The 26065-nt window shown below is 48.1% G+C and overlaps 1 long non-coding RNA gene across 1 annotated transcript; it reads left to right on the top strand.

Annotated features, from left to right (window-relative positions):
- The first annotated feature begins 15052 nt into the window (after positions 1-15052).
- Positions 15053-25267, top strand: LOC143442215 (uncharacterized). The gene is made up of 4 exons (XR_013110226.1): positions 15053-15187; positions 19289-19349; positions 23117-23187; positions 24037-25267. It is a non-coding gene; the product is annotated as an uncharacterized LOC143442215 (long non-coding RNA).
- Positions 25268-26065: the final 798 nt, after the last annotated feature.

Genomic DNA, 26065 nt, shown 5'->3' on the forward strand with positions numbered 1-26065 from the left:
CTTCAATTTCTCAGACCAAACCTAACGTCTGGCTGGGGAAGGTAGTTTGGTGTGTGAATAGCTGTTCAAATTGGTGTGCCTCTGGGGAGCCAATCCATCACTAGTGAATCTGAGACATTTTTCTCTCTTATGGTTATTTCATGTGCAAAAAAAAAAATCCTCACTTACCTCAAAGCCCCCCAAAACATTCTGTTATGAGTGACTATCCTCTGAGGTATTGGGGATTCAGCTGTACCACTTTTTAAAAAAAAAGGTCACCCCATCTGGGCTTGCAGCTGTTCACAGCCTTCCGTGGAAGGGTGAAGTGGATCATAAGGCCCTTACCTGAACTCCCAGACCCTTCCTACCACCTGGGTGAGTGTAACGCTGCCTTAATTGCACATAACCTGGGAGAGGGGCTAGGATATATACTCCAGGGAAGATAATAGAGGGAGGTTTGATCTATGCAGGCATGGAGCAGCCCTGGTACGTGCTTTGGAGACTTTCCAGTGGCCTTTGGTGGGTGGAGCACTCAGTACCCCACGTAAGTAATCTCAGCTATGCTCTGTAAGGAAGTCAATAGGCTCACTGGTTTCCATACTGAACTCTGGTAGAATTATGCCTTGGTTTGTCACTGGAACCTTAGGTGGAGGGGTAGACATTATTTATGCACCCCTTACCCCAAGGAAAGAGTTTTAGCAAAATATTTTTTTCTAAAAACTTTATGATTATGGATTTTCATTTAGGTTCATGGTCTGTACCAATTCAACATTTGTGTTTGAAGAGAGGTAAGGGCTTGATTTGGTATTTCTTCCTATGGATAGCTAATCGTTTCAATGTATTTATCTAAAACAATCACTCCCAGTGAGGGGTCTTGGTTGGAACTCATGTGACCACTAGTGGGTTTCTGCCGTGAACCTGCTCTTTTCTTTCGTTTGCTGTGCTTATGCTTTCAAACCACACTGTCTAGCTAGTTGGTGCCAGTTCCTCAAGTGTGTTCTTCAGCTGAAGATTATTTTAGCTACCACAGACTCTCAAGTTCTCATAAATCATAGAGGTTTTATTTTCCTTTTTGAGACAGCCTCCTCGTGTAGCCCAGGCTGACCTTAAACTTGATCCTCCTGCCTCTTGTCTACTTCTTCAGAAAATCTTCTGGGATTAATTTCTTGTTAATTTTACATTTAATGTGTGTGTGTGTGTGTGTGTGTGTGTGTGTGTGTGTGTGTGTGTGTGTGTGTGTGTGTAGGGATGTGCACCAAGGCATGACATGACAATGGACACCAAAGGTCAACTTGGTTCTCTTCCTCCACCTTGAGGGTTCCAGGGATCAAGTGCAGGTCTTCAGACTTGGCAGAAAGCACCCTTATCCACTGAGCCATCTCGCCAGCCCCTACTGGGCTCGTGTTGAAGCCCTAAGCCATTTAGGAAGCACACACACCCTGCCTAGGCACATTCCAACACATTAGACATAGCTACAATTGCACAGATTGTTCATTTTCGTTAGCCATAGTCTGTAGTTTTTAGATACACAGAACCTTCTAAGATATATTTTTAGCATTCTGTTTTCTGATAACTGTGTGACATTTAAATTTTTCATTTTAAATTTTGCATTTATAGCACAGCAAAGCACAACTGCCTTTTATAACCTCACCTTTGTGGGTTCTACAGAGCTCTCTGCTGAAACAATGTCATTTGTAAATCTCAGCTTTTGGGGGGCTGGAAAGATGGCTCAGCGGCTAAGAGCACTGACTGCTCTTCCAGAGGTTCTGAGTTCAATTCCCAGTAACCACATGGTGGCTCACAACCATCTGTAATGGGGTCCGATGCCCTCTTCTGTCTGAGGACAGCTACAGTGTTACTCATGTACATTAAATAAATATTAAAAAAAAAAAACCCTCAGCATTTTAACTTATTTTCTACTATACTTATATTATTTTTCTTGCCTTCAAATTGCACTAGAGTTTTCATTTCAGTATAAAATAGGAATTGTGAGAATGGACATCCTTGTCCCATTATTGAAGTGCATAGAATGACACTGGCTGTAGGCTTTTTGTACATGTTCACCACTACACCAGGAAAGGGGCCATTCACACTTCTACTTTCCTTTCAGTTTTATCATGAATATCTTTTCAGTTTTCTCAGATGATTCTTCAACATTTACAGAAGCAATCGTAGGCTTTCTCCCCTCTTTATAAATGGAGAATTGCATTAATTACCAAATGTGAAGCTAACCTTGCCCTTCTGATCAATCCCAGTTGACTGCAGTGTGCCAGGCTGTTAAAAATTGCCCTGAGGATCCCTTGTCCCCACCTCCAAGACACCAGGATTACAGATGGACCACCATGCCCACCTGTAATTCACACTGGTGGTAGGGATCTGACCTTAAAGTCTTGCTTTCCTCACTGAGGCGTCTCTCCAGTCCTTCCTTGGCTTTTGAAGAAGTTGTTGGTTTTCGCATGACCGAGTGCTTCAGCTCATTACCTTTGTTTCTTAAGCATGTGCACTGGCCACGTATCTTAGGCTGCCTTAGTCATATGAGAGAATTCTAGCCAAGGGAACGTGGGAGGAGGTGGTGGGTTTTGCTTCTAGATGCATAAGATGCTTAGGATAAAACTAATGGGAGGCGTAGCTCAGCCTCTAACTATTGTAGGTCTGGGCTTACCTTTACTCATTTGTGTGAGCCTACTTGTGTGTGCGCAGAGGTCAGGAGACAACTTTTCGTCGTCACCTTTTTCTTTCTACCATATGAATCCCAGGGATCTAATGAATCCCAGGGATCTAACTCAGGTTGTCAGGCTTGGCAGCACGTGCTTTTAATTTTGTGACGATGAGTCATCTCGCAAGCCCAGACTGTAGTTTAAAGAAAGCTTAAAGTTTATAGCTGTTCCTCCTCCTCCTCCTTCTTGGCATGTGGTTCATTTGCTTGTGTGCCCATGCTGCAGATGTGGAGGCCAGAGGAAGTCATTTGAAATCTTCCTCTGTGTCTCAATCCTTTGATATAGGGTTTCCCACTGAACCTTGATCCCGAGGTTCTTCTAGCTGGGCTGGCCGGCCATAATGGGCATTTCAAGTGGGTGCTGGGATCCAACTCAATTCATCCTGTTTATACAACTGCTCTTACCCACTTGGTGAGCTCTCTCTCTCTCTCTCTCTCTCTCTCTCTCTCTCTCTCTCTTTCTCTCTTGGTCTCCTCTCTCTATCCATCCAGTCCCCCAGACCTTATCACCCAGGAGACTGCCCTGAAAAAATTGTCCTCTGGCTCCTAGCTAGGATCGGCCTATGAGAAGGGATGACCTCCATCTGGAGTCAGGGAAACAGGAGGGTTGTGTATTGGCTGCCTAGGCCCCTCCCTATCTAGCTGTGTGGTGACTGGTCCCTCTGTGTGGGTCCAGGGGACTTGTGTCCCTGGGTCCAGGGATAGTGGCAGTTCTGTATATGGCTGGTCCTAGAGCCTCAGAACCAGATTGTCCCTTCTTGTTTTCCCTTTGCCTGTCATGCGCTGTGAGAAGTTCCTTTGTCATTCTCCTCTGATGTCACGTGCGCGTGCGCGTGCGCGCGCACGCGCGTGCACACACACACACACACACATGTACACACACACGCACATGCACATACACAATGGAGCAATGCCATGTGCCTCTTTCCAGCAAAAGCCCATCAGTGCTTTCAATGCAGCCCCTAAATTGTGCCCTGCTCTGCCCTGCCTCTCTGTCTGTTACCGGACACTGAGGTCTCCTACCTGGTCTGCTGTTCACCTTGGTTTCCCAGCTCACACCTCATCAGCAGTTGCTTCCTTCAAATGCAGATCTTCAGGGCATCATGAATATTTAAAATGTTTCATCACAAAAGCAATACTTGCTTATTGTGCAAAATGTCAAAGCTATAAAGGGAAAAGTGGAAACTGCTGTCTTAGTCTGCTCCCACCTTGGAGTTACCACAGGTAATGGTTTCTGCAGGTCCTGTCACATGCTTTCTCTCTGTGTGTGTGGATTTGAGTTCATGTCTCAGTCGTATCAAGAAGCTCATCAGAGCTTGTACACTTCTTTCAGTAGTTCAGTTGTCTACATACATAGTTTTATGGTCTTGTCTCTCAGTCTCATTAGCATATATCATTGTACAAATACTGTATGTTGTGGCTTTCTCATACCCATATGCAATGAGCTTCTATCACACTCATCCCCCATTTGTCCTCATTATGCCATTTCCCATGCCCATTGCTTTCCTTTCCCCCCAAAATAATCTGCCTTACGCTTTACACCTTTAATGAACAAGCTCTAGAGCCAGGTTTCGGTGGTTCACGCCTTTAATCCCAACACTCGCTAGGCAGAAGTGCGGATCTCTGTGGGTTCAAGGCCAGCCTGGTCTACAGATCTACAGAGTGAATTCCAGCACAGCCAGGGCTACATAGAGAAACCGTGTGTGTGTGTGTGTGTGTGTCTGTCTGTCTGTCTGTCTGTCTGTATCTGTTTTCAGTGTCTTTCTGATTCCGGCTTGTTTCATTTCCTATGATCTCCAGCTTCATTCATTTTCATGTAAATAATGTAATTTCACCCCTTTTTCATAATACTCCTCCGTTCAAGGGGAGGGCTGTTTTGATCTGCTCATCCATTGGCTCCTAGGCAGATCCTATGGCATTGACACTGAACAGTGCTGCAGTTACCACAGATGACCAGGAATCTGTGAGCCACGCCGATTTGGATCCCTCAGATTTAGTCTCAGGAGTGGGGTGGCTCTGCTACTGTTTTCTGCCCTGTCCGACCAATGAACAATGTTTGGTTGAGTCACACTTTTGGTGATTTCCCATGGGTGCCTGGGTGTCACTATGCCAGGAAATGGTCATTTCAACAGCAGTGACTTGCTGGGTTAAAGGGCTTGCATTTAGCATGTGGTGAATGTGTCAAGTTGTTCGCCTCAACGTGGTTCTATATCTCCATTAGGAAGAACATAAGTGTGTCTGCCCATGCTTATTGGTACTAGATATTAGGAAAAAAAGACCCATCAGGCTAATTTCAGTTTGGAGAGGTGGCATGTTGTGTCCTGTCAAGTGCCCATTGCACAAGCATTTTCTCAGAGAAGACAGAAGAGAGTGCGGGGTGGGGAGGGACCCATACTTCGACCTCAAAGAAGCTCAATAAATGCCATCCCAACCACTGGATCAAGAGCAGTGACAAGTCACAGTGACAGGACACCCTTTTCATAGAAAGGTGGAGACCCCTGAACTCAGAAAGTGCTGTCATAATAATGACTCATGCAGCCAGCTTTGGTGGCACAACCTTTGGTCCTGACACTCTGGAGGTAGAGGCAGGCAGAGGAGTAATCAGTTCAAGGCCAGGCTGGTCTACAGAGTGAGTTCCAGGACAGGCAGAACTACACAGAGAAATTCTGTCTATAAAACAAAACCAACCAACCAACCAAACAAACAAACAAAAGAATTACTCTTGCTGGTGTGGAGGCAGAGGTCAGAGGGTCTCTGTGAGTTTAAGGCCAGCCTGGCCTACATAGTGAGTTTTAGGCCAGCAGGGACTACATAATGAGACCCTGTCTTACAAAAATAATAATAAAAAATTCTAAAATTGTCTCTTTGCCTCTGTGGTATGCTTCCTAACACTGCTCATGAGAAAGCAGGGATCCTTCCAGCAAATAGACTTTCTACAAACACCAGCCATGGTCACTTATCTGTCAAAGTGATCCAAGATGATGCCTGTCTGGAGTTTGTCAAGACCAGAGAGCAGCCTGCAGTGACCCTATGGCTCCACAGAATGTAGCATCCCCGACTGAATGCCAGAGAAAGGACCTTTGATTACAAACTCATACAGTCTAAATGAAGCATTGACTTTAGTCAATAATGTGTCAACACGGGCTCATTAGTTGTAGCAAATGTCCCCAAGCCAAGGTCAGATGCCAAAAGGGAAGCTGGGGAGTGAGGCTGGACACAGGCCTCCTGAACTGGTCAGTTCAGCTTTACGGTGGAGTGAGAGAAAGATACACTTAGTGGAAGTCCTGCATCATACCTTTGGAGAGAGGGGTGCAACCTGTTATTAATGCTGGGTCACCAAAGAAAGCCACGCCCACAACCAGCCCAGAGACTGTGAGGGACTTTTGGCATCTAATCACATCCACAAAAAGCCCACTCTGGTCCTCTGTGCCTGCACAGCCATTCACCTGCAATATGGCATTTCCTAAGTTACAAGAACCACTCAGTAGTCTGACATAACTTGGGCTGTCTTGTGTGTTCCAGAATTTGGCCCAGGAGCTGGCTACTGTGAGCCTTCTGACCCTGTACGAGGTGGGCAGGGTTGTGCCAAGATGTCCTGGGCAGTCAATATATTTTTAATTTATCAAAGCTCTCAGTATAATGATGGGTTTACCAAGGCGTGGATCTATTTTAAGTTGAAAATAATGTATATTACCTTCTTGAATTTCCTGGAAATTTAAAACATTTCTGTGATTATAAAGCAAAAAACTTCACCACCAACAACAAAAACAAAAACAAAACTCCTACAGAGAACAACAGCAACAGCAGCAAAATAAAATGGAAAACCACCAGTCTAGGTGAACTCTTTCTGGTGTCCAGTGATCTTTGATCTAGCCCCAGTGTCCTCTGATCTGCCCCAGTGGCCTCTGATATGCCCCCAGTGGCCTCCAACCTGCCCTGACCCCATGACCTCTTATCTGGCCCCCCCAGTGGCCTCTGATCTGGCCCCAGTGGCTTCCAATCTGCCCTGACCCCATGACCTCTGGTCTGGCCCCCAGTGGCCTCTGATCTGCCCCTCAGTGGCCTCCAATCTGCCCCTCAGTGGCCTCTGATCTGCCCTAGTGGCCTCTGATCTGCCCCCCTCAGTGGCCTCCAATCTGCCCTGACCCTGTCCACCTGTATCTTCTTCGTCTCCTCTAGAACCTTGCACTATCTGCAGAGCTGTTGTAAGCCTCAAGGCTGTTGTAAGCCATGATCTTCCCCTAGGGCTGATCCTCCCTGCCCTCCGAACACATCTTTTTCAAGGTTAAAACCCAAGGAAAAGGGCCCCCTCTGAACTTCCCCTCCTGTGTGAGCTTCCATGGCTGTTGAAGCAAGCCTCCACAAGCTGCATTACGTGAAATAACAGGAGCACACTGCTGTAGGGCTTGGGTCAGACACCACGATGGAGGAGCCGTGGGGCCTGGCTCCCTCCAGGGACTTGGGGCAGAGATGCCTTCTTTGCTTCTTCCAGTTTGGGGTAGTTGGCAGCTTCTTTGGCCCATGGCCCCATCACTCCAGTCCTCTGTCTCCTCCATGAGAATGTCTCTCACTTATGGTCCCTAAGTCCAATGAGCTGTGTCGACTTATATAAATGGGAGACAGACCATCTTTCTAAGTAAGGCGGTGCCGAAGGCCATCCACGTTCACCCCACAGGCTACTGCTTTCCAGTGGGTTGAGCTTTGTCTTCCTTGGGTAGAAACTACAGTACTGGCCACAGGAGGATCTGTTCATGGGGACCATCTTGGCATGGCTGTGTGGCTGGAAGCAGGGAGCCCTGTCACAGGTTGGGCTGTTTGCTGCAGACCTTGGGATGCACTTCCATGTGGAAGGTGCATATTAAAGATTAGTCTTGGGAAAGGTGGGGAGGAAGCAGAATTAGCAGGAGGAAACTGGAATACAGCCAGCCTGACAAAGCTTGTCTGCTATCCCGTCGTGGATGGAAATGCTTGCATCTTTACTCCTGGCTATGATCAGCCTCTGGGGACCGGGATAAGAACACCTCTCCTCTTAGGTCAGTGGGTTAAAGGCAAAGCCTTGTGCTATTCATATAGCCCTGTGAGGTATTGTGGGTTAAAATCACTTTGCAGAACAGATGGGGAGGCTCAGCACACAACTTCCCAAGTCTACCCACTGGGGATAGGAGAGCCACACCTAAGTCCAGGTGTGCTAAATGCTCAAGTGTGGGTCCTTGATAAGCTGGTGTTGGGTCACACCCAGCCCTGATCATCACTTCATTGCACAGGGCTCTGTTCACCTGCCTCACGGCCCCCTTGCCTTGTTTCCTTAGGACCCCAGCGGCTACCTGTCCTCCCTTACTTCCCACTGTGCTCCAGACCATGGCACCAGGCTCTAGGGACCAGTCACATTTCCCCAAGCACTGCCCTAGCCACCTCTGCCCCATGTCCAGATGTTCCCAGGCCCGGATTGCCTTGCCTTCTTATTTATCAGTAATAAGTACATTAGACATGCATCTAAAATGGTTGCGCTGGCAAGTTCTGTGTCAGCTTGCCACAAGCTAGAGTTACTTGGGAAGAGGTAACATCAACTAAGAAAAATGTTCCCATCAGCTGTCCTGTGGGCAAGCCTGTGGCACATTTTCTTGACTGATGATTGATGGGGGTGGGGTGGGGCAGTTCGCTGTAGGTGATGCCACCTCTGGGCTGCTGGTGCTGGGGTGTGAAAACAGTCTGAGCAAGACAGGAGGAGCAAGACAGGAGGCAGCACTCCTCCCTGGCCTCTGCATCAGCTCCTGACTCCAGGTTCCTGCTTTGACATCCCTCAGGGATAGATAGTGCTGTGGGAACTGTAAGCTGAAGCAAACCCTTTTCTCCCCAAGATGCTTTTGGTCAGTGTTGTATCATACAATAGAAGCCCTAACTAAGACGATGGTGTAGTGGTTCATTTCACCTGTACCCAGCCACCCGGCACACTTTAAATCTCTTGATTACTCGGGCAACACAATAGAATAAATAGCTGTTCTATGGAGCAGTTGAGGGGTAACGCAAGGGGAATCTGTATGTGTTCAGTAGATGCACTTCTTTCTTTTTCTCACTTCTTTGAGCCACAGACTAACGATACTTTCCCCCTAGGCCCTTTCGTTTTTCAGTTTCTCTTCTGTAAATGAACTATTATAGACATTCCACAAAGCAGATTACAGTGTGAGGAGTAAATGGGGTTGTTATCTCGTGGCCTGGCCCAGAGCGGGTTTTGTGGGCTTGTTTTCCCCCTCTTTTGGGACTTTTCTATGCAGCTACAGACTCCCACATTTCACCCTTCCAGTTGCTCATAGGCTCCTGGGGACAGAAAGCAGGGATGTGATGTAGACCGACCTGCCCTTAGCTGGAGACAGAGGCTGACACTACCACTGTCTGTTCAGACTCCAACCCTGCTCCCAGCGGCCTCTCCTCCTCCCACTGTCCCACACACAGGCTTGTCCTAGGGTTCAACTTCTCCCAGTCTTCTTTGTGACATGAACTGAACTCCCTTGTCCAGGAAGCCTGGCAACCTCCAGTCTCTGTAGCCTTGGCTAGAACAACTAGTGATGCATCTAAAGGTGTCCAGGTCAGCTCTGGTAGCCTGGGTCTTCATTTCTTCATTGGAACAACCTGGGCCCCACAGGCTGCCACATGGACTAAAAGAGACCCCTGCACTCTATTGAGTGATAGCCACGACTACTTCACCTATGTCCCACTGGGGTGGGGAGGGGCAGAGCAGGAACTCTGATCATCACTGACAGTGGGACAACAAAGGCCAAGGAAAAAGCAGTTCCCTAAGACAGAATATGCCTCAGCTTCATGTCTGGCTCTTTTATGTCTTCAGCTCATCCAGCACCCAACACTAGGGCTCTCTCATGCAAGGACCTGGGGGACCCACATTCACTTCCTATTTGGAGCCCAGGTGGCAGCTCTAAGGCTGTGGTTAGTCACACAAAGCCTGGCTGCTAGCAGATGCTTCAGATTTAAAGCTCCAGATTAGAAGGTGGTGGCTCAGAGAGGCCAGGGCACCCATCCAGGGCCACGTAACTGTTCTACAGAAGCCAGGCTTTCACCTACTTGGCTTAAGTCATTTGCTCCATATTGTCTCCCAAAGATCCCACATTTAAAGGATGAATAGAGCCCACCCAATTAGGTGCCCACTTGTCTTTGGCACTTTTCGAAAGAAATGTAAGTCTCAGCCGCCTGTTCCTGGGCTACCAATCCCCCTCCCACTCTCATTCTTACCCAAGGTCACTGGGTCCTGCCCACCCTCCCAGCTGGTGGCTAGTCTGCTACTTAAATGGTCACACAAAAGGAGCCTTGGTGCCAGCAAGTGTTGCAGCTGCTGGCGATTATGGGAGCAGGAACACGATCTTGCAGACAGGACTCTGTTCCGGTGGGGAGGTGTATACTGTAGACCAGGGCACACATTGTCACCAGCCACCTAGGAAAAGCATGAGAGAAGGGCCAAAGGAAATTCCCTCAGCAGTGTTTACTGGGTAGGGACTCTGCAATTTTGAGTGGCTCAGATGGGTGTGCCAAGGTTCTCACCTTTCCAGAGATGGGGGACCCACATGGTCTCAGAGCCATGCTTCATCCTAGACCAGGGATTGCCAAAAGCAGAGGTGGCAGGAGCTGCTGGAGACTCAGTGGCCCTTAGAGACACCTCACCTGCCTTGCTGCCACGCACAAGGCCCTGGCCCTCAAAACACCCAGCTTTTTTCTTCATTTGCCCCTAGTGTTTCTTCTGACAGCAGGGTGCCAGCAACCCTCCCTCTACCCCACCCCTACAGGATCCCTGCCCCCATTTTTAGGGAAGTGGTTATTGCCTGAGCTTAGCAGGCTTCTGGAAGGGGATTCCTTCTGTTCACAAAGTGCTCTGGCCTCCCTTAGCGAGTTCTTCCAGTCAGGGCCAGGAGCAGCTGACCTGAACCATATCACCTGGTGTAAGTCATAGAGATACCCCTCTGCTCCCTGCTGAGGCCTGTGGGAAGGAGATTGGGAGGGGACAAGTCGTCGTGGTGCAGAAGCAGGGGCTTTCCCATCCCCCACCATGGCTTAATAACCATGGGGTTTCATCTCGGCCTCCCAGAAAGTCACTTCAATAATTTATATGGATGTTATCACAGACCCACGTCTGGCATCATGGGAAGTGTGAGAGAGGAGGAATCCTAGCCAGAATGCCAAGTAGGGTGGGCAGCCTCACCTGGCTGGGGAGGGGGTTGGGCTGGGCGGCCAATTTCTTCTGCTGAGGCTCACCTATAAAACTGGCAAAGGGTACCTGCCCTGCTACTCAGCCCCAGGCACTGCAGGAGCAAGGTTCCACACTCTCAGATGTGGTCCAAGCTCTGCTCAGGGGTCATAGAGAACCTGCAAGGTCTACTCACTTCCCATCTCCCTCCTCCCCTCCCTCCTCCCCTCTGTTCCTCCTGTCCTCCAGTCATCCTGTCCTCTCTTCCTTTCATAATTTGGGGCATGAGTGCCACACTGCTAGCACATTCTAGCAGGAAGCAAGACTGGCCCTGTCCACACAGGATTTAGAGTTTTGAATGGGTCATCAACGGTAACTTAGGAAGTAAGCGAATATATTGAGAAACTCAAACACGGAGGCTGAGGTAGAGGGAGTTGAATGGGAAGGCGACCTCAGCTTCAGGCCAGGAAAGAAGGCCATCTGGGGACAACTAGGGGCAGAGAGAGGTGGGGACAAAAGTGATAGAGGGAATGGATACTTCTGAGTGAGAGGCCGTGTTGGCAGAGTACTTGGTGTACTTTCTATGCTACTGTGCTGGCAGTTTTTTTTTTTTTTTTTTTTTTTAAGGTCTGAGGTGGGGGAGGGGTGCCTGCCCTGCTTGGTGTGTGTGAGGGGTGAATGACTGACTGACTGGGTGATGAATGGATTGGGGAGGAGGGGAAACCGGTAGCAGCACGCATGCGCTCAGGCACACATCCGCGCGCCCCCGTCGTGGGGATACAGTGCAACTGTTGTCTCGCTGTGATGAGCACCGTCGGCTAAATCTTTGTGTAGCCTCCTCCATTATTATCACAGTGTATGCTCCCTCTAGAAGTGATAATGATTAAGAGTCTTAGGACTTGCCACAGCGCTTAGTGTCGCAGAGACAGCAGGAGAGGGTGGCGGAGGTACTCTCTTTAGTCAGAAATCACGGGGCCCAGAGTGAGGAGAGGTGCCCCTCAGGCAGACAGGTGAGTCTGGGTCCCTGCTCCCAGCTGATCGCGTTTCAGAACGTTTTAGTGTGTGTTTGCGTGTGTACCTGTGCACGTGGGCCTATCCCAGTGCGCTTGGGAGGTCAGAAGACAGCTTTCAAGAACTGTCTTCTTGCAAGTGTGGGTTCCAGGGACTGAGCTGAAGTCATCAGTCTCTCGGCAAACATGCTTTCGAGCTGAGTCATCTTGACAGCCCAAGGGTCTTCATTCTTCACCCGGGCCTGGAAATTGGCTGCTCTAGAAGGTCTCATTTTGAGATGCGAACCCTATATTGATGTCCCTGTGAGATAGCTCTCTGTCATCAGGACTCCTCTGGCATCAGCCTTGGCCCTATACCATCCCTCAGCCACTCCCATTCTTTGGGCCCATTTTCTCTCCAGGCCCTTGACAGTGAGGACCTAGAACCCTAAACAGGTGAGGGGCTGGATATCAGCTTAGGGTGAGGGCCCTCTTTCACTAAAAACAGGGTCTTTTCCCCTCAGGCAAAGGCAAGGCAGATGTACTGGGCCCAGAAAGTTTTCTTCCCTACTCTCTTTCCTGTGGCTGAAGCCAGGCAGGAGCAGGTGCTGAGACCTTGGATAAGCAGAGGCCACACAGGTAGGCACAGAAGTGCCAGCAGCTTTAGAGGTGGCCCAGCACATGGTATCCACATCCAGTTCTAGGTCTAGAATGAATGGCCAGTCCAGCTCTAAACTTTTTACCTAAATCTGCAAGCCTGTTTGCCCATCTGTGAAATGGGAACAATGATCAGACTTCCCTCATAGAACTGAAATGATAATAAGAACAAATGAATAGCTCATGGTTATCACAAAGAGCTAACGGTTTAAAACACACGTGTCGGGTACTAAGTGCTACTGAGGTAATCTTTACAAAACACACAGCATAGAGCTGGTATTCACAAGGGGCTTAATAAAGTCAAGTGGATGAATGAACTCAATATCCCCTGTGGCTGAGGACAAGTGGTCCAGGCCTTGGGCTCCAAAGGCAGGATGTGCTGCAGCCTGGATGATGTGGAATATCAAGAGAGCGGCCTGGGGCTGCTGTAATGTGTACCGTTATTGCTTTAACCTGTTCCCCATAGTGGTTTGCTTTCTGCAGACAACTGACCACGTCTGATGGTAACTGGGCCTCAAGCTTGCAGCCTGAGCGTAGCTAAGAGGGAACACAGCTCACAGACAGTTTCTCACACCCTCTGATCAAATATTTAGGTCCTCAGAGTCTGCCTGCAATATTAATGAAGTGGACCAGAAGCCCTGGCTGCAGCCAGTGGAGGGCTGGGGTTTCAATAATGAGCAAGGCCTCACCTGCCAGGAGAAACACCAGTCAGTTATTCTAGCCCATGAGCAGGACAAAGACACCACAGAAAAAAACCCTGAGAAGTCCCCAGGGTACCCTCCCCTTCATTCCAACACTTGTTAACATCAGAGACACAGCATGGAGTTGGTGACAGGCATTGGAGGACTTTTATTTTTCTTGATTAGTTTATTTTGAAATGGGAACCATATAGCCCAGGCTAACCTGGAACTAAGTAACCATGAATGGCCTATAACTCCTCATCTTCTTGTCTCTATTTCCCAGTGCTTAAATCCCAGGCTTTACAAGAGTGTGATGCGGTACCCAGCTTTGTTATTAGATAGGGTTTTGGTTTTCTTTTTTCATTTTGTTTGGTTGTTTGCTTTGTTTTGTTTTCTGTGGTACTGGACAGCATTCCCAGGGCCAGAGTATGCTCGGTGACCTCCTATCAATGAGTTACATTCCAGGCCCTAGAAGATATTCCTTTCTAGAAATGTAGATGAAGGAAATAATCAGAATCAGAATGTGGGGGAAAAGCTTCGTGTTTAAGAGTATTAATTATTCATAGTAATAAAGCTGGAAATATCCCAAATTCTAAACAGCAATGGATTGGTAGGGAAATAATAGCATGTCATCTTGGCAAACGTTACATAGTCATTAAAAGTGCTGTTTACAGATGGGTCTTATGGTATTATCATAACACAAGTAAATGAAAAAGGCCCAGCAAAGAGGCCATGTCGAGTGCCAGCCCATTATTAAAATCACTGTTTACATTCTGTTTCTTAGGCCTTGGTCTCCTAGTCTGAAAAGTAAGTGCAACACTTGCTGTATGTTATGAAGAGGGATGAGCACTGAAGAGCTGGCTCAGAGGTTAAGAGCACTTGCTGCTCTGCGGATGGTCTGACCTTGGTTCCCAGCACCCATGTTGGGTACATCATAACTGCCTGTGACTCCAGTTCCAGGTGTCTGCCTCCACAGGCACCCATGCTCACACAATATGCACACGCACACAATTAGGAATACAAGTAAATATTAAAAGAAATAGGATAATATTTGGAGATGGCCTGGGACGGTATAGTAGATTTGTATAAGTTGTAACAAAATACTGGAAGCCACTATTCCAAAATATTCTTGGTAGACTAAGTGTTATGACTAATTTTCTTCCGTTTTTGCTCTTTCCCCTAAGTTTTACAACATGAGGGCTATTTCTACAGCAAAGATATTTTTAATGACCTGTTTTATTTATCTGATAAATATACTGAGTGGCTGCAGTGTGCCTAGCAGTGAGTCACAAAGACCCATAGACACACCTCTGCTTCTGTACTAGCCGTGCCTTTCCTTATCGAAGGCAGGGAGTAGTGTTTAAGAATGCTGGGGGCATTGTGTAGGTACTTCGGTGAGATTTCTAGGAAAGGCCTGTGATGAGAATATGCTCCAGGAACATCCAGGGAGGCAGGTTGAGTTAGTAAAAGGGTGCTGGACAGCTAGGGAGGAGACAGCCAGGGTCAGGGCAGGAGGGGCCTGAGGTTTAGGTGTTACACCCAGGTTGCCTAAAATTTTCCTTTGGTTTTGCTTTTACAGACAGTCATTTGTAGCTCTGGTTACCTTGGAACTTGTTATATAGACCAGGCTGGCTTTGAACCTGTGGTTATTCTCCTACCTCTGCCTCTGGAGTGCTGGGATTACAGAATTTTGCCACCGTGCCCATTTGGGGAGGTGGGTATTTTGTTTTGTGCCTATCCAAGGTTTGAACAAGCTCATCTTAGCTTACTCAGCTGAGAAGCAGGTTGGGGGTGGGGCACAAGGAGGAGGAGGAGGAGGGGCTCAGGCCTGGTGGGAGGTGGAGTGAGATTCTGAAATCTAAAGAGTGTGCCTGAAGATCTGATGGATGGACAGAGATGGGAGAAGGATCCAAGGTTTCAGGTCTCGCAAGTGGAAGAGACTCTGTCCCCGCTGATGAACTGGGAGCCGAAGAAGGAAGTGAGTCTATTTAAAAATGAAACAGGCTTAGAAAGAGAGAGTCGTTTGATCTTCAAGGCTCCAGAGGCAACAGGAGCCTGTGGAGGAGTGGCCCGGTGAGGGGTGGGAGGGAGGGAGGTGATGGGAAGCTAGCCTGGTGAATAATGGAGGAGCAGAGCTTTGATGCTCAGCAAAGGTGCAGTGTGGGGCTTCTCAGGAACCCCAGGGATGCCGGTACCTTACACCCAAACCCTCGCCAGGCTACCGCTGTCTTAGCAGGACTCAGTGTGACAATCCTGGAGTCCCAGAGCCTCCCTAACAGGGATCCACCCAGGCAGGACTTACTGCATAGCTTTCCTCCTAGGTGGCCCTGGACATTTGTTCTCACACTTCTGGGGACAGAAGGAACAGACTGGGGACAGGAGAAAGAAAGCCCTGTCATGGCGGGGCAACCTCGTCCACTGTTTATGTGCCCACTCTCCACTATTGCTTGCACCCTAGGAGTCTCAAGGCTCTGGCGAGACTTGGGAAGATCTTCCTTGTCTTGCATAGAGGAAGCCAAGTGAGGGGAAATCTGGGAAAGCAGTGGGCTTCAGGCTTCTGCCTCTTTTTACTCAAAGCGCTCTAGTTTCACTCACTTTTCATCTCTCACCAACCCAATCATCAGTCTGTGGAAGACCCATGTCACAGTACCTGCTCACCCTTCTGCTGCCCCTACCTCAGCTCCATTTTCTGTAAATCAGAAGTATACGAGCATACCTACCTTATAGTGGATGTGAGGGGCATTAGAAGACCCTCTGAAGCATGCAGCCCATACCTGACTATGTCATTTTCCTGCCCAATTCTAGGGCAAGAGAGTCTATTCTCTGCAGCATTCTGTACCCCTCCCTGCCTGTCAATAAACTTGCCCTCCAGCTGTGCTGGCTCTGGAGCCCACACTTCACTCACTGTCCTTCTGGGGGAGGGGGGAGTAATTCACATTAGGAGAAAGCAACAATGAACACAGACCCTGAGGTACACTTCCCAGGCCAGGGAGGTGGCAGGAATCTGTATTAAATCCTGTTCCTGGCAGGGAAAGGCCCTTTGTTAGCTAGAGAGTGCACTGCAGGTATGCACTCCTTGCTCTGATTGTTATGGCTTGTTTATTTAATACTGGGGTCAATACCACTAGGTGGGAGGGGCCATCATGGCTCCTTTAGAAAACAGGAAACCAACATCATAACTAGCAGTGGGTGGCTGGCACCTGGCTCCTTCAAGGCCCCTTTCCAGCCTCCTTCTCTGTCTCTGATGCCACCTCTCCCCACCGAGGTCCAGGCTGTTGTGGTTCCAGGCTGCTGTGGAGCCTCAGAAACTCCCATCACTGCCTGCACAGCATGAAGACTGCACCTCACAGGATACTGGATACCACTAATCTAAAGGCCATGACTCCCTATGAGCTGCCTCCTGCCTGGGCTCATGAAAAGCAATTTAATGTGTGTCAAGTACTGCAGGAAAGTGGAGAGCAGCACCCTATGTGGCTGTGGGCAGCTGACTGAGACAGCCTGTCGCCAAGCACAGCCATTTGTAGTCTCTGATTAAAGCTTGCCTTTGCAAATGCCTGCATGCCCAGTGCCCATGGCTCAGCCGAGGTAAGAGGTCATGACCCCGATCACTCTGGCTACCTGGATGAGCCCAGATGCTTCTTTGCTTCTCAACACCCGGCTACATATACTTCTCTCAGGTGCCTGTTAGCAATTCCTCTAGGCTCCGCCCAACAGTTACCTAGCAACAGTTTGCATCTCCGCCCCACCAGGTACTGAGCTAAGGAGCCAGGCATATAAGACCTCTGGTTATATGCCTCCCTCCTGGCCACCACCCCTTCCCTTCCCCTTTCTGTCTTTCTCTCCCCCTTCCTTTCTCTGCTTCTACTCCTTTTCCAGGTCCCCTTCCCATCTTACCAATAAACCTTCATACTAGACCTGTTGCATGGCTTGATTGTTCAGGGGACAGCTTGCCCAGGCCGTTGAGGTGCTCACTCCCACGACATTACACTGCCATACTGCCACAGTGCCTCTGCTGTCATGGCCCAGCCTAGTAGAGCTTCTGACTCTCCTAGCCAGTCTGCTCCAACCTCCATACCCTGTTGCACCCAACTAAAAGCATGATGAGCCTTGCACGGTGACCTTGAGTTCCAAAGCAAGGGTTTCAGCCTGGACATAGGAGAAAGCAGTGGGCAGAGCTAGGCCAAGCCAACTGGAAAATCTAAACAGTTTGGGGAAAGGCTTTAGGGAAGTTTCCTAATGCATGTGAGTAGTGGGTTACACAAGAAAGCAGGATTTCTTTCTTTCAGGTTGATATTAAGGAGATTGAATTCGATCTGGCTCAAATCCATGCTGTGATGTTCTTGGCTCTAACAATAGAACACATTCCAACATCTTTCCACCCACTCATATACTTACCCATCTACCTCCATCATCCATAAATATCTCTATTATCTAAGTTGGGTTTCTATTGCTGTGATAAACACTCTGATTTGGTCCACACAGTAAGGTCATGGGGTGGGGCCCTGGGCTACCCGTGTGTACATGCCCTCATAGCAACAAGTCATGCCTTCAGAAAGATTCTTAGCATATTGCAGTGTGAAGTAGTTTTTCAAATCATTAGTGTTCCTGGGATTGGATGGAGGTAGGCACAGGGCACTGGAAACAGCAGTGAGCAGAGCAAATCATCAGGTATAAATGCCTCCGTAAGTTTCTGCACTACTCCCATAATCCATGTTCTGCTCTGATTTGATCAGAAATGAAATACATCCAAGCTGGGCCTAGTCAGTGTGTGGGCCTGGCATCGTCTGGCTTATTTATCTTTCCTAATCCTCTGGGCAATTTATGAAGCTTGCCCAAAAAGCCCCATGCCACAAACCCTATGGATCTCTCCTTCCCTGTCATCAGCGAGAGTCGACCTGTTGGTCAGGCCTGGCGACAGGTTGGAGCTGCACACGATAAACCCTGAACTGACTCCTCAGTGCCCAACAGCAATGAGCAGGGAGACAGTTCACCAGATGACCATCAGCACCCCAACAAGGTCTGGACTTGGCATATATATCAACTGCAGTCGCTCCCTGTGTCCGTAATTCCTATGTTGTGGATTCAACCAATCGAAGGGAGAAAATTGCATTTGTATTAAACATATACAGATATTTTTCTTGCCATGATTACTTAAACAATACATTGTGACAATAATTTACATAGCATTTACATTACGTTACGTATTATAAGTTACCTAGGGATGATTTAAAGCATGCAGGAGGTTGTGTGTAAGTTATATGCAAATATCGCATCATTTCACATAAGGGACTTAAGTATCTATAGATTTTGGTATCTGAAAGCCAAGAGACAGCTATATATTGATATTGATGCAAAGGTTTATGGAGAAAGATAACATACTTGTTTGATTCATTATGTCTTCCATGGTAATGACAAGGGAGGAGAAATGATGCCACGGGATGTATTTCCCACCTGTAACAGATTCCTCCAAGGGCCTTGCACCCAGACACTGAGGTTTCTATGTGCCCCATCTGTGTAATGAGGTGACAATATTTTCCTATTTGTGGACTTGTAGGTTAGACCAGGACAAAGACTTCCTCTACCCTGTTGTGCCTCGGGTTACTATTTAGGCTGGAGGTGCTTTAAGGGTTTTTATCCGACTTATCTCTGGGTCCCTGGCAGCCCTGGAAGGTCTTGGTACAGAGTGGTCTTTAGTCGATATTTGTGAATGAATGAATGAATGAATGGGTAAATGGTGGGCATGCTGGCAAATGAATGAATGAAAAATTCCAACCTCATGAGGTGTCAGTGACAGTGAACTCATCATTTTTAAAGGGGAGCGGGGAAGGGAAGTAGAGTGTGGAAGATAAGATGTTCGGAGTGTGCAGGAGGAGAGAGGACGTGGGGCCAGGATATGCAGGGAGGGAGTGTTTACCTTATCTGGGAGATAAAGCAGGCGGGAGCTCCAGGAAGAGCCAACAAGCCAGCAAGTGGAGATGGCACCCTGGCCTCTCTTTAAGGGCACCCAGGGCAGGGCTTAGGCTCTGGTAGTTTGAGTTTTGTTTGGCAAAATGACTGCCTTTGTTTCCTCCTCTGACAGTCTACGACATGTGCCCTCCTGGTGCAGGCTTAGTCAGGACAGCAGCGGTGCACAGAGAGAGGTAAGTGTGAAGGACATGTGACCAATTCTCCAGCACCTCATCTTGCTCAGTACACGAGCACACACATCCACATTAAATACAAGCCACGCTGCAAAAAACGCGACACTGCACGGCATTCTGTGCCCTGATTTTGTCACTCAGCAGTGTGTTGAAATGTATTCATCTGTGTCATCATTTTAAAGGTAAAGAAACTTCAGCTCAGAAATGTGGAGCCATTTGCCTACATGTCCACCCCCTGGGCTCTCCATTTGCCTACATGTCCACCCCCTGGGCTCTCCATTTCTTCCCTCACTTTAACTTTTCAAAGGACTGGACTCACTGGAAACACACGGACAAAGAACTGAAAACCTTGCCATAGAACATGCATATAGATGACTTTGATGCAGTTTTTACTTGACTCTGTACTGAAAGAACGGTTTGCATGAACCAGGTAGTGCTGTGTGCTAACGCACACAGGTCTGAGGTCTTTTCTTCTGACAGGCTCAAGCCTTAATTCAAAGTGCAGCAGTGCGTTCCAGTAAGCTGGAAGATGGCGGGTGGAGAAGCCAAGGTGTCGTTGAAGGAGAAAGTCTTTAGTCCCAGCTGGCCATTCTAGCACACCCACAGACTGTGAGAACCGCATGTCTACTGTTGGCACCTCGGGGTGCCCAGCTGTTTTACCGCACAGGCTGAATGATATACCAGGATGCACTGCTAAGTCACTCAGTGCCCCACCCCTATCCTGGCCTCAGTTTTCTCATTAGAAAAGTAGAAACAGAAACAGTCTGCCTCAGCCTGAGTGAGGTGGTCCATGCCTTTAATCCCAGCACCCGGGAGGCAGAGGCAGGTGAGGTGGATCTTTCTGAGTTCAAGGCCAGCCTAATCTACAGTTCCAGGACCATAAAGGCTGCACAGAAAAACCTTGTCTCTAAAAACCTAACCAACCAAACAAAACCTGATGGGGCTCTTGCTTGAATCCAGTAGTGGTGAGTGGAGAGAGCAGGATCGGTGTTAGCTTCTTAACGCACAGGCTTCCATGAAGTGACATTTTTTCACCCTGCAGGACCCACTGATGGGCCTTGAAATTGACTTAGTCTGTTGTCATTAGTATTTCATTCTGATAGACTAGGCTAAGAAGAGAGAAAGTTATTATAACATGTCACAACTGAGGTACGTATTGCTTTGTAGTATTGTTCTCTCTCTCTCTGTGTCTCTCTCTGTGTCTCTCTCTCTCTCTGTGTCTCTCTCTCTCTCTCTCTCTCTCTCTCTCTCTCTCTCTCTGTGTATGTATAACAAATTTTCTAGAGTCCACACACACACACACAAATGTGAAAAGGTCTGGCCCGCGTGTAGCAGCTACCACACTCTTACTGAGTGGGGTCATGTGCATAGCAGACATTGAGCACTTAATTAGAGCCGTTGTAACATCACCAATGTGTTGTTTCTAGAATTTTTCTAGTTCTTACCTCATGTACTCATTCATTCGCTTACTCAGCCACTCAACAAACATTTGCTGAGTATGGATGGATAGGGGCATAAAGGCCACCAAGCTGTGGGCTTTGTCTCTGTCCGAATTCATTTTGTTGTGTTTTAGGGTACTGGTCTTTTGTATGGTAGGCCATTTTCTTAGCCCTTTAAAAACGTTTTCTTTCTGACACCGGATCCCACTAGGTCCCTCAGGCTGGCCATGAACTCACTGTGATCCCAGGCTGACCTAAGCTCACAGTGTGGCCTAGTTAGCCCTTAAATTCGTGGTCCTCCTGCCCCAGCCTCTGTAGCTGGGTTTCCAGGCCTGCACCACCACACCCTGCTTTGAGGACTGTGACCCAGTCCTTATGACTGTTCTAGTGAGGGGTTAAGAGCTCCAAATATGGCAGCCTGAGTCTCAGTCTCCTCTGTTTGCCAGCTGTGAGACCTCAGGCCAATTACTTTACAGTGTGTGCTTCCTCCATAAAGCAGGGGTAGGGGTCACGCTGCCGAGCTCACAGATCAGCCAAGGCAGCAGAATAGTACAACAGGGAGGTGTGTGAACTGTTACCACTGCTCTCAAAACTCAAGTGTGTGACCTGAAAGGGACCCGGGAGACTCGTGGATGGCAGGGAACGGAGGACATTTTGTGCTGAGTTTGTTGAATAGTGAAGGACGCTGACTCTTGGCCAGTAAATAAAGCCTTGAGTACTTAGGAATGGTGGCAGAAACAGAAGAACAGGGCAGTTTCAAGCCAGCTGGGCTGGCTTTACAGAGAAGGAGCCAGGCTCCAGGATTTCTGACTTGGTCTTCAGCTCCTACTGACTTTTCTTTTGCCCCAGAGGGACATGAAGAGCCAGGCAGCACTTTCCAGGGCCATTGGGCGGGAGGGAGTTGGGGGTGGTGCATCTCCCCTTGGTACTTACTCTCTGGGGGTCAGTAGCTTGCACCATGCCTAACTATGCTTGGGAACACTTGAGGCAAGGCAGTCGCTTAAGTGGCACTTCTTGGGATGATGAATGTGCTTGTTTAGATTTGAATGAGACCGAATCAGCAGATACCATGTCTCACTAGAAACCGAAGGGATGGAGAACTCTCCTTTCCTCCCTTGAAAAAGCATGATTTTTTTTTTTTTCCGATTGCAATTAAACAGCCCTCCGGGCTGATTTTGCTTCTCCACTGCTGACATTGAACAATGCCAAACAAAGACAGCAGCTCTGCTCTCTTTGAGATGAGCCTGTGAAGCTGGGGAAGCCATCACTGCAGTCTCTCAGGAAGACAGCTGGCCGATGCCACAGTTCAGGCTGTGATGGCTGCCTGACAGATACCAGCTCAGACTGTGGCTTTTCAGACTCTGTGGACAAGGCAAGTAAGAACTTCAGCTTAATGTCCCCATGGCACTACCCACGGAACCTAAGAATATCCCTGTTTGCCAAGCATCTCAAAGTCTTGTCTACTTTAGACCCTCACTTGGGGCCTTAAAGTTTTGAGAGCGATATGTGGCAAACAGGCTTCAAGCCTAGTGGGAGGCCAACTGACACTGAGACACAGAGGCCAAGTTTCCCATTTTGGAAACAGAATAGATGATCTCCTCTTCTCTCCTGTCTTTTCTTCTCCTCTTCCTCCTCTTTCTCTTCTTCCTCCTCCTCTTCTTTTTCCTTCTCCTCCTCCCCTCCTCCTTTTCTTCTTCTTTCTCCTCTCCTCACCTCTCCTCTTCTTTTCTTTCTTCCCCCATCTCTTCTTTCTTTTTTCATTTTTAAGACAGGGTCTCACTGTATAACCCTGGCTTACCTGAAACCCACTCTGTAGACCAGGCTGTCCTTGAACTCATAGAGACTCACCTGCTTCTGCCTCCCAAGTGCTGGGACTGTAGGCATGAGCCACCACACCTGGTCTCTCGCTTCTTGAAATCAGGGGCATAGATTCATCCCAGAACTACATTGATCAGGGTACAGGTACTGAACGATCCAGCCTGGGGTGGGAGGGGTTCCTGGGCCCTTCTGTCTACTGGCTGTGAGTCTTGCTTTTCCCAGCCTCACTTTCTTCATCTATAAAGCAAGTTAATACAAGAAAGCAAGGTGAGGCTTGATGAGGCTTAACAGTTAATTAATATTTTCAATGGTGATGACTAAAGTGTCCTGCAGATGGAGGAGCGTGGAGGTAGGACTGACTGGTGACTGAGTGCCAGGCAAGAAAAACATACAGACTGAGGTATGGCAGATCCTCACTGGCCTGGCGAGCCTTGCCTCAAACTGCTTTTCTTTCAACAAGCCCATCTTCTGCTTCAGTTCATTAAGTCTGTTTTTGTTGCTGTTCATCAGGGCCCTGACCCATACAAGCTGGGATTAATCCACAGAATGGCTTACAGGAAGCTTCAGAATTGAGCTGTGTGGTAAGACCGCTATGGATTAAGACTGCAATATCCTGTGTCTGATCTTCCCTGTCCCCTACCCCCAGAAGGCACAGAGCACCCTCTGTCTCCCACTGGGTCTGCCAGCACTGGGGAGTCACGGAGTGGTCAGTACAGCATAATAATTCAAACCCTGAATTCATCACTTTCTTTACACAAAGTGTCTCCTACCCTCTAGCCTCCATGTCCCCGCTGGGAGACTTGGGAGAACTAACACCCAGAGAATCCCTTGAGAGAATCCTACACACACCACACTGGTGGTGTTGGTTTGTAGTACGATGATGGAGCTCACTGAAGAACGGTCTGGTTCTTTTGGGCAGGAAATGGGCTCTGGACTTGCAGAGTTGATGTGGTTGTGGAAAGAGCAGAGACCTGTGCTCAGTACAGGGCTCACTGGCCTCCCTTCAGAATGGAAAGTTAACCTTTGCATCGTTCTTGGCTTGGGAAGTGTCTGGACCACTCAGGGGTTAGTTGTGTTCAGGACTGGCTTTTTCCTTGATGCTCAGCCTATCTCAGCCACCTTGATCCCTTGGTTTTCCTGTGAAAAGAAAGCTGGAAGGGCATCTGTTAGACCAACACATCAGAGAAGAGCTGACACCTGCAAGAAGCGATTGGGGATAGTCAGAATCCCAGCAATGTCATCAGCTCGCTGTGAACAAAATAACTCATTTCTGTGAGCCATGATCTCTCAGTCTGTTCCTCATGAAGTTTCTGTGAGGATTAAGCATTTAGCACTGGGTTTTAATAAGCAGCAATTAGTATCATGCCAAGGCTCAGTTTGCCTTCAATCCCCTTGTAGCAGGTATTCTTCACCTCCTGTAATTGCCACAGGGACCATCAAGAAGAAAATGCTTCCAGAACAGGAGTCAAATGACCATAGCCCTGCCCTGGGCTCAGAGAGGACTTCACCAGCATCCACAGCAAACCATGGGTGGACATCCTGGGACACAGACTCTGGGCTCCTAAAGGGGGAGGGATGGTTTATATTTTGGCACAGAGTCTCATTCAGAAAGTGGATGAGTTTACTTCTAGGAAAATGTAAAATGATGTCATTCTTTCATTCCTGAGACTGTGACTTCCAGACACCTGCTCCATTCAGGAAAAAAAAAAAAAAAGTTTAAATTGAGAAACACTTTCTCTACAGTCCTTAATCACTACCACATTGAAACTCACAATACAGAATGTCTCCAGTGAGGAAGTGTGTCAGAGTGACAGGTGTAGTCTGAGGAGGGAGGCAGAGCATCCGGGGTGGCAAGGGCCCCCTTTCTGACTGGGCTGGGCTGGGCATTGTCCAGACACAAGGGTGGGTCAATGAAACTTGGTCACAGTCTTGAAAATAGAAAATAGTCATATCCCTTAAAGCAACACGAAAAACCTCGTGCTAAAATTCTGAGCTGAGCTCGGGCTGGCAAGCCGGCTCCGTGGGTTAAAGGAGCTTGCCTCCCAACCTGACGAGCTGAGATCAATCGTCAGAATCTAAGGAGGAAGGAGAGAGGCACCTTAACAATTCTGTTCTCTGACCTCTACAGTGGGCCGTGGTGCTTGTGGGCATACACATGACAATATTTCGAAGTTGAATGAAGAAAGTCTTTAAGTTCATCTGTCCAAATAAATGATCCACAAGCAGATACAGTGGTAACTGATGATGACTTTGTGACTATAGTAAAGGCCACTGCATCTTAAAAGGATGAAATTTGAGGTCTCTGAATTGTTTCTCTCAATGAGGATTGGGATAAAAGTAAGAGACATTTAACAAAAAGTGACTTAGACAGAGAACTCTTGCAGCCCAGTAGATGATACGCTCTGTATTTAAAATTGACCAGAAGAACCAGGCGATGGTGGTGCACATCTTTCATTCCAGCACTCGGGAGGCAGAGGCAGGCAGATATCTGAGTTTGAGGCCAGCCTGGTCTGCAGAGTTCCAGGACAGTCAAGGTTACACAGAGAAATCCTGTCTTTAAAAAAAAACAATTGAGAAAAATATTTGAACAGGTCATTTACCCAAGCATGTATGTGAATGATAAACACCTGGGAAGATGTTCATTAGGGGCATGCAAATTAAAATCACAAGGAGATATTGCCACTCTCTCAGGAGTTTCATTATGTCAGCCTCCAGAGAGTGCAACCAATTCTGGGTGTTTAAAGGTAGCCCCCTGTCTTTCCTCGCCTATGGTGTCCATCATGATGAATACCCACCAGCTGGGGCCAGGAGCACACTCAACCCATCCAGACAGGGCAATGTCTGATGCCCAGGCAGGGCTTGGGAGGAAGGAGAGGGTAACTAAAGCCACTTTGGGGGAGGGCGGCTACAGGCTCTTTGATTCAGTCAGGGACAGGTCTGTTTGGGGAGTGGCTGGGAGAAAGATATTTTCCCCTTGTACTGGCAGAGTGTTATCAGCGGAGCTTGATAGATTGTCAGAATCTATTCAAGCGGCTACAAAGACACACTGGAGACTGTAATTTAGAAACAAAACACATGTATTGCCTCTAGTTCTGAGTGCTGGCAAGTCCAAGATCAAGACACCAGAAGGATTTGAAGGGCCTCATGGAGGGATGTTTTTGTTTTGTCCTCCCCTGGAAAAGGGGTAAAGAAGCTTCTTCAGCCTTTGTTAGAAGGATGCTACCCCATTCACAGGACGGCGCTTTGGTGTCCTCGAGGCTTCCCCCAGACTGTACCCTTCCATGTTATCTCCCTGGGAATTGAGGGAGACGCCAATATCAGACAGGGCAGGAGACAAAAGAGGACAGTGAAGAGTGAGCAGGAAGCAGTCAGGGGAAGGCCTGGGTGGCAGGAACTGAGCTAAAATCAACAGGCCAGCTGAGGAGAGCGCAAAGCCTTAAAGGTTTCTGAGGAGTTACT

This window comes from Arvicanthis niloticus, chromosome 5 (genome assembly GCF_011762505.2).
Source record: "Arvicanthis niloticus isolate mArvNil1 chromosome 5, mArvNil1.pat.X, whole genome shotgun sequence".
Taxonomy (NCBI): Eukaryota; Metazoa; Chordata; class Mammalia; order Rodentia; family Muridae; genus Arvicanthis; species Arvicanthis niloticus.